Here is an 8,665-nt window from a genome sequence, read left to right on the forward strand (position 1 = left end):
TCGAAAGCATCTCATGATGTTATTTGGTTGGTTGGTATTCCATTTCCGGGTTTTTGAACCCGAGATTCACCCTACCTACTTCTTGTTGATAGTGTTTGCTAGTTCCTTAGGATATTAGTAACCTTTGTGATAGTCCACGAGGTCCGTGGCATTTTCCTCTTCCAAATACCATGAACTATTTATGGCAGAAGTTCCTCGTTGAACCGAAAGATCACAAGCAGAGTGCTCTTGATGAGCTCTCGATTCCATGAACTACTTGTGACTCTGCCAGTTCTACCTTTCTGCATGGGTTATCCGGAAGAAATATGTTGAACTCGTTCGACATACTAATCTATGCATACACAACTCAGAAAGATACATGTTCCTTTGAGTTGTCCCTCTTTAGTTGTATTCCGCCCCTCGTGTATCAGTTGATAGTTAGGAGTACTTGTGCATCCTTGTTCATCGATGCCTTTTACTCTTATGGTCGGCCAAGCCATTCTACTCCGGAATGACTAGGAGAAACAAACTCCAGTACCTCGTCCATTTCTGGGATTGGGTCAAAGTAGTTGTATTCCGCAGAACAAATGCCAATCCAGCTTTTGTTCTATTCTACCTTGGAATGTTACCATCTTTATGTCAAGAATTTCATGAGAATTGCACCACCTCTTCTGGATTCTTGCCGCAGTGATACTTCTCTCCATGGCTATTCATTCCTCGGTTCCCGTGTTATTGTAACCGGAATGCCGACAAGTGAATCGTGATGTGTGAAATCAATACTCCTAGCAACCATGTTGCTTGGTAGTTAATGGACAATACTCTCATTCTTAGCGTGCTGGTTATTGAGTCATCATCCTAAGAATGATCGTGCTACCTAGTCCTTATTTGTGGTGCACTCTTTGATCAATGAGTTAGGATTGTGTCAATCCCTCGCCCTTTTGATCATATCATCTTGCCTCGAAAGCAAGATTGCTCCCGAACTTAATAACATTTCGGTGGTTCGTGATTTTCCGGATATCTTCTTGGAAGTATCACCAGGTCGTCCCCTGACCGATATGTTGAGTTCGTGATCAAGTTGGTTTTCCAATAAACCACTCTTTCTCCAAGAATCCGTGTTGGATACCCCTGAGCTAGTTGGTTAAGCCAAACAACAACTTGGAGAGTTGGAAGATAAAAGCTTGTCTGACTTAGTTCATGTTAAGGGATATCTTGTGTTTGTGTGTTTGTTGTAGAAAGATGATTTCTTCATCGATTGGTCCTCGTGATCAGTTGTTGAACCTATCGCCTTGCCAAACCTTGATTTGAGTGTGGGCCATCGTCAAATCAAGTTAGAACCAACGATATTCGTAATGTTGTCTTACTCGTGGTTGCTTCCTCGAACATACACCATTACATCTTTTGGTCTGACCAATAATATCACATTGTTCACCGAATGGTGGAAGTCCAGTGATATGGAAATTCCGATGAGTTGCTGTTGAACCCACCAGCAGCATTTTGTCTCCACCATGATTCGTGTTGAACATCCAGCTGGTGTTGGAAACTTGTGTTAGCATTTTTTTCATGCCCCATTCATGAAGTATATGTTGGATGAAAGAAGTGACTTCCTCTCATTCATGTGCATTCGATGCAAGTTGCCGCCATGAATTTGAGAAAGGTTTGCTTTGTTTCCTCTGGAATCATCCCAAGTCAGTCATGCATACGTGCGAAGTATTCTATGGTTTGGTAGATTAATTACCTCCACTCCATACGTATGCCTTGCACACCAAGCCACTGATTGATTTGTTCAAGAAAAGGGAGTCTCATGTGCTAATCCTAGGTCATGCACATGACTTCATTATCTTCAATGATGGTTCCCAACCTGAACTCGGTAGTGTTTCATTATAAGACTACTACGTGGTCATGCTTGTCTGGGACAGCGTGTTCACATGTATGTAGCAGAACCAGATCATGTTTTGGAGCTTGCTATCGTAGTTCATTTCCTGAGAATCTCGCAACGTCATCTCGTCAGATTGTGTTGCAAACTTTCTTTTCCAGACATGTTGTCTAAAATATTCTGTTACCAAGCAGATCTGAATCTCAGGCACATATGATGGTTGGAACTTTTCCAAGATCTATGATGTAGGTCCCGACAAGGTTGATGTTCTGGCCGACATACCTAGCCGGAAGATCTATTATTGTAGCATCTTGACTGATCAAGTTGACAATCTTCTCCATGAGGATTTCGAGTGACTTTTTATAGAAGTTGTTCCTTATGGATCCTTTGTATTCCGAAGTCCGACCTTTACTTGATGGCCATGTCGATGCTTTTAAGCATGATCGTGGTACCTAGAACGTCAAGGAGAACATTAGAAGCGGAGTGCTAAATGTCTCTCGGTCGATCCTCCAGATTTTGTTTCCTTGGCGTCGTCAAGGTAAAATCTGAGAAAGTGTTGTCTTCCTTTGTATCTGCATCCTCCATCGCTATTGATCGTGGTAGTAGGAACTGTTGCCAAGATCTTTGGCATAGATGCTGGTAAAACCCTGATGAATATGAAAATGCATAAGTTCTTGAGAGCACGCTCAGGCACTAGGTTATATCCTCGGTATCAATTGGAATGTGCCTTCCGTTTGCTGAGCTGTCTTATAACTCTAGTTTTCTTTCCAAACCGAGTATGCAATTTCTTCTAACTCCTTCAAAGGATAGTTTGCGAATTGCCTTAGGCTGGTATAAAGAGTCTCAATGTTCTATGGATCAAAAGTAATTCTTTTGGCCACTTAAGGGAATAGCTCTACGAGTCACCTCCCCTAAGATGTCTTGTTATGGTATCATGGGCAACTTAACTCCTCGCTACTTTGAAACTGCCTCACCATCTATTTAAGCATTGAATTGTTGCCTACCAGTTTGAACCTTTGTCATATGTTTCTTATCCATCATCTCTGATATGTGTTTTGCGTCTCAGCTCAAGGGATGTTTCTACATCTGATTCCGTGAGTTGATCTTGTGTTCATTAAGATCGATGATCCATTCTTGTGAGGTTGTCCTGCTCTCTTGTCGCCATGTTGGATGAAGTTGTCGAAGGAAAGGATGTCATAATCAATACGATGTAGCGGATCAACATCTCCGAGAAGGGCAGTTGGATCGAGAAGACTTTGATAGCCTTGTGACCCCTCTTCTTCTTACCTCACGTCTTGAATCTCGGGACGAGATTCTTGATTAGTGGGGGTGAGTTGTCACATCCCTAGCTTTGCTATGCACTTGGACTACCTTGGTTGTTGCATCATGTCTAAATTTCTTTTAAACTTGAAATGGGGATGTTCAAACCCTAGCATCAAAAGGAATTCAATAGGTTCAACTAAAATCTTTTTCAATGTTTTCAAAATGCCCTTTAAAAATGTTCATCATTTCTGGATCAAGCTGGAAGCATCTACCAAAAATGGTTCACATTTTTGCAGGACATATTTGGACTTTGAATTAATTTAACCATATTTGAATTGGAGTTATTTAAATGCTATATATATTTTAGATGCTCCAAAAATGTAGGAAATTGTTAAGGGTCACTAGAATAACTCAGGAAGCACCCATAATTATTTCCAGGATTTTATGAAATAGTTTACTATTTATTTTAAACTAGAACAAAAAACTGAAAATAGAAAAAGAAACAATAAGGGGAAATTCCTTACCTGGGCCACTTACTGGCCTGGCACTGTGCCGGCCCAGCCGACTGGCCCAGTGCCAGTCGTCTCCCTCCTCCTGCCAGTCGGACGGGGCGCGTGCCCGGCGCGCGCGCGCGTTCGGCGCGGCATGCAGCACCATGCCTGGCTGCCCCATCGTCGCCCTGGACGCCTCCCACGACGCCACGCAGCCATCTCGACCCCCTCTCACTCTCCCCCGGCCTCGTCCCCTCCTCTGTCCCGCTCCTCTCACCACCGAACAGAGCCGTCGCCACCGTCGCCGTTCGTCGTGGCCACCGACCTCCCCACGCCTCGCTGTCGCGCACCTCTATGCTGAACCACACGACCCCGGATGCCCTGAAGCCTCGTCATCGAGCTCATCTTCTCTGCACGGCACCGGAGATTGCCATCGTCGCCCCGTCGCCTCCAAGCCTCCTCCAAGCCACTGAGCCGCTCATCTGATTCGCCGTGAGCTTCTCCTTCATTCCCCTCTCTCCCCTTGCTTGATTGCGCCGCGTAGTTGTCATTCCCACCAGACCCGAGAGCTCACCGCCGCGGTGGTTCCTCACCGTCGTGGCCAGGGCCACCGCAGCTCAGGCCCGAGCGCGTCACCGCGTTCCGTGAACCCCAGGAGCTTGTAGAACCCACCGGCTACTCCCCTAGTGCACCGTAGAATCGACTCTGTCCGCACCCGAACTCCGGCCACCGCGGATGTGTTTGACGTCGTCTTCCCCGACGACCCCGCAGCCTTCTGAGTGCTCAGCTAGATGTGGCAGTCTGCGGGCTATCTTCTGGTGGCCTTCGCATGTCCTGCCGCCGCCTATAGCGCAGCCCCGGCAAGCTCCCGCCGTAGCTTTGGTCGCCGCCGGCTGAATTCCGGCGACAGCCGACGTGGCGGGGTCATTAGCACTAATCCCCGCCAGCTGGACCACCCCTAGACGCTGACAGCGGGCCCCATAGCTAGTCAAAGCGTCAGTCAATGCGGGATTAGCACTTGTGTGACTGACCAGTGGGCCTTGTTGGTTAGTTTTGACCTTGGCTGGCGCCGTTGACTGCTGACGCAGTAGTGATGCAGTGCTGACGTCATAATAGCTTTCTGGATTATTTCTGTTTCAGAAAAGTTTTGGAAATTCCAGATAATTAGTGAAACTTCTAAATTTCATATAAAATCAACTTTAACTCCAACTGAAATAAATTATATATGAAAAATGATCAGAAAAATTAAACCTATCCATCTGTACCATTTTCATGCATGTTTAGACAACTTAACCTCATTGTTTAGTTCAAAACATGATAATGCACTATTTGAATTCATAGTTTGAGTTTGGGGTTGAACCTTTGGTTCAAAATGACTCAAACCCATCTGGTCTTAGTTGTGTTAGCTCAAACACACTCATTTTGCCATGTCATTTCATGCATCATATTGTTGCATTGCATTGATTGTGTTTTCTCACTGTTGCCGGTAATCGCCCCCTCTTAGTAGACGTTGTTTCGACGATGAGATCGATGACACCGATGAAGAGCTATACTATCTTCGGAAGTGTCAGGCAAGCAAACCCCCTTGTTCATTCCGATACAAACCCACTCTCTCGCTCCTGCTCACTTTTACTGCATTAGGACAACACCGTTTCAACTGTTACATGTTGCGGTAGCTGAACCCCTTTCCTGTGCATGACCTGTCATTGCCACAGTAAATAGATGAAACCCACTAGCATGAGTAGGAGTTGTTTGAGCCCTGATGTGCCTACTCATTCATGCTTGTTTGTCATGCCTGCTACTGCCTAGAGTTGAGTCAGGTGTGATTCATCGGGGATGAATTAGAGGTGTGTGAACATGGACTACTGTTGTGAGCTAAGTGTGTGAACATGATTTGGTAAAGGTATTGGTGAGAGGCCATGTAGGAGTACATGGTGGGTTGTCTCATTGAAGCCGTTCTTAGGAACTGAGTTCTGTGTTTGTGATCCATGAACAGTTACTACCACACATTGGGTTCCGGTAACTCGACCCCTCTCGACTTATTAATCAACATGATCTCTGTCCAGGAGTTGCAACTAGTTTCTGGTGTTTGTAGGTAGTGTTAGTAGTCTACCAAGTGGCACCCGGTACAGGTGGGCTTGGGACAGACTAGGCACCGTGGCCGGGTATACCAAGCGCCGCCCGTTTGGTGGGCTTGGAACCCTGTACACATCGTTTGGGGCCGTGAGCGACACCCCGGCCGGATCTCCTTGCGGATGGAACCCGAATAGGCGATAAACCTGGACTAGAGACTTGTATGGTTAGTCAGGTCATGGCCGACTCCCTCGCCAGGCTTCCGCTTGAAGGTTGTCGAGATACACGATGTGTACATGGTGGTAAGTGGCGAGAGCGTGTGTGAAGAAGTACACCCCTGCAGGGTTAATATCATCTATTTGAATAGCCGTGTCCACGGTAAAGGACTTCTGGGTTTCCTGTATAGTTCATAGACAAGTGAAAGTGGATACTCTAAAACTCGCAAGATAAGCGTGAGTGCTATGGATGGCGTTCTCGTAGGGAGACGGGAGCGGATCCATAGTGGTGTATTGATATGGTGAATTTGTGGACTCGTGTGCGCCACCTCAAAAGAGTTACCAGCAGTCGTAGTTTAGGATAGCCACCGAGTCAAAGCTGGCTTGCTGCAGTCAAACTCCACCACCCCCCTTTGTTGATACAGACGCATATGTAGCTAGTTATGATGTAAGTCTTGCTGGGTACATTTGTACTCACGTTTGCCTATTTTATGTTTGGCAGAGAGACGTCAGTCTCGCTAGTAGTTCCATGTGGGTTTCGACGTTTAGCTTGATACCTCAGCTACGATCTTGTGCCCTCGGCATGATCTAGTAGATAGTCAGGCTTCTCAGCCTTTTCATTTGTAGACGTCTATACTCAGACATGTTAAGCTTCCGCATGTGCTTTGACTTGTATGCTCTGAATGTTGGGTCATGAGACCCATGTTTGTAATATCTCGCTCCTCGGAGCCTAATGAATAAATACTTTGAGTCGTAGAGTTATGTTGTGATGCCATGTTGTATTTACACATATCGAGCATATTGTGTGTATGATTGAAATGCTTGGTATGTGTGGGATCCGACAACCTAGTTGTTTATCCTTGGTAGCCTCTCTTATGGGGAAATGTAGTCTTGTGCTTCCATGAGCCATAGTAGTCCGCTACAGCTCGGTTCACCGCAGTCCTGCTAGCCCAGCACTACTGCTCCGGAACACTTGACTGGCCGGCATGTGATTCACTTCGTTCAGGTGTCTGTCCCTTCGGGGAAATGTCACGCGGTGACATCCGGAGTCCTGCCTAGCCTACTACAGCCCGGTTCACCAGAGTCCTGTTAGCCCAGTGCTACAGCCCGGATTCGCACGCTGCTGACCGACATGCTCGATGTTGATTCATGTATGCCTGTCCCCATAAGTTAGTGCCACTTTGGGTTCACGACTAGTCATGTCGGCCCGGGTTCTCTGTCATATGGATGCTAGCGACACTATCATATATGTGAGCCAAAAGGCGCAAACGGTCCCGGGCCAGGTAAGGTGGCACCCGTGGGAATACCGTGCGTGAGACCGCAAAGTGATATGAAGTGTTACATGCTAGATCGGTGTGACTTAGGATCGGGGTCCTGACAATCATTGCCTAGATATTCTCATAACTATGCGCTTTTCTATCAGTTGCTCGACAGTAATTTGTTCACCCACCGTAATATATGCTATCATGAGAGAAGCCACTAGTGAGATCTATGGCCCCCGGGTCTATTTTACATCATATCAGTCTCCCGTCAACTTGCCAATTTCTGTCGCCGTTTATTTTGCAATCTTTACTTTCCAATCTATACAACAAAAATACCAATAATATTTACTTTACTATCTTTGTTGGATCTCACTTTTGTGAGTGACCATGATGGGATTGACAACCCCTTTATCGCATTGGTTGCAAGGTTCTTGATTGTTTGTGCAGGTACTAGGTGACTTGCGTGTAATCTCCTACTGGATTGATACCTTGGTTCTCAAAAACTGAGGGAAATACTTACGCTACTTTGCTCTGGATCACCCTTTCCTCTTCAAGGGAAAACCAACGCATGCTCAAGAGGTAGTAAGAAGGATTTCTGGCGCCGTTGCCGGGGAGATCTACGCTCAAGTCAAGACATACCAAGTACCCTTCATAAACTCTTCTCCCTCGCATTACATTATTTGCCATTCGCCTCTCGTTTTCCTCTCCCCCACTTCTCAAACGATTTTCGAAAACCCTTTGCCTTTTCTTCGCCTCTTTTCCGTTCACCTCTTTTCGCTTGCCTCTTGTGTGCCTGTATGTTGGATTGATTGTTTGTCACGATGGCTCAAGATAACACTAAATTATGTGACTTTTCCAATACCAACAACAATGATTTTATTAGCACTCCGATTGCTCCTATTACCGATGCTGAATCTTGTGAAATTAATGCTGCTTTGTTGAATCTTGTCATGAAAGATCAATTTTTTGGCCATCCTAGTGAAGATGCCGCTACCCATCTAAACAACTTTGTTGATTTGTGTGATATGCAAAAGAAGAAAGATGTGGATAATGATATTGTTAAATTGAAGGTATTTCCGTTTTCGCTTAGAGATCGTGCTAAAACTTGGTTCTCTTCTTTGCCTAAAAATAGTATTGATTCATGGAATAAGTGCAAAGATGCTTTCATCTCTAAGTATTTTCCTCCCGCTAAAATCATCTCTTCTAGAAACGATATTATGAATTTTAAGGAACTTGATCATGAGCATGTTGCACAAGCTTGGGAGAGGATGAAATTAATGATGCATAATTTCCCTACACATGGTTTGAATTTATGGATGATTATACAAAAAAATTATGCCGGATTGAATTTTGCTTCTAGAAATCTTTTAGATTCGGCCGCGGGAGGCACTTTTATGGAAATCACTTTAGGAGAAGTTACTAAACTCCTAGATAATATTATGGTTAATTATTCTCAATGGCACACCGAAAGATCCACTAGTAAAAAAGTTCATGCGATTGAAGAGATTA

The sequence above is a fragment of the Aegilops tauschii genome, chromosome 5, assembly GCF_002575655.3.
Source record: "Aegilops tauschii subsp. strangulata cultivar AL8/78 chromosome 5, Aet v6.0, whole genome shotgun sequence".
In the NCBI taxonomy this organism is placed as follows: Eukaryota; Viridiplantae; Streptophyta; class Magnoliopsida; order Poales; family Poaceae; genus Aegilops; species Aegilops tauschii.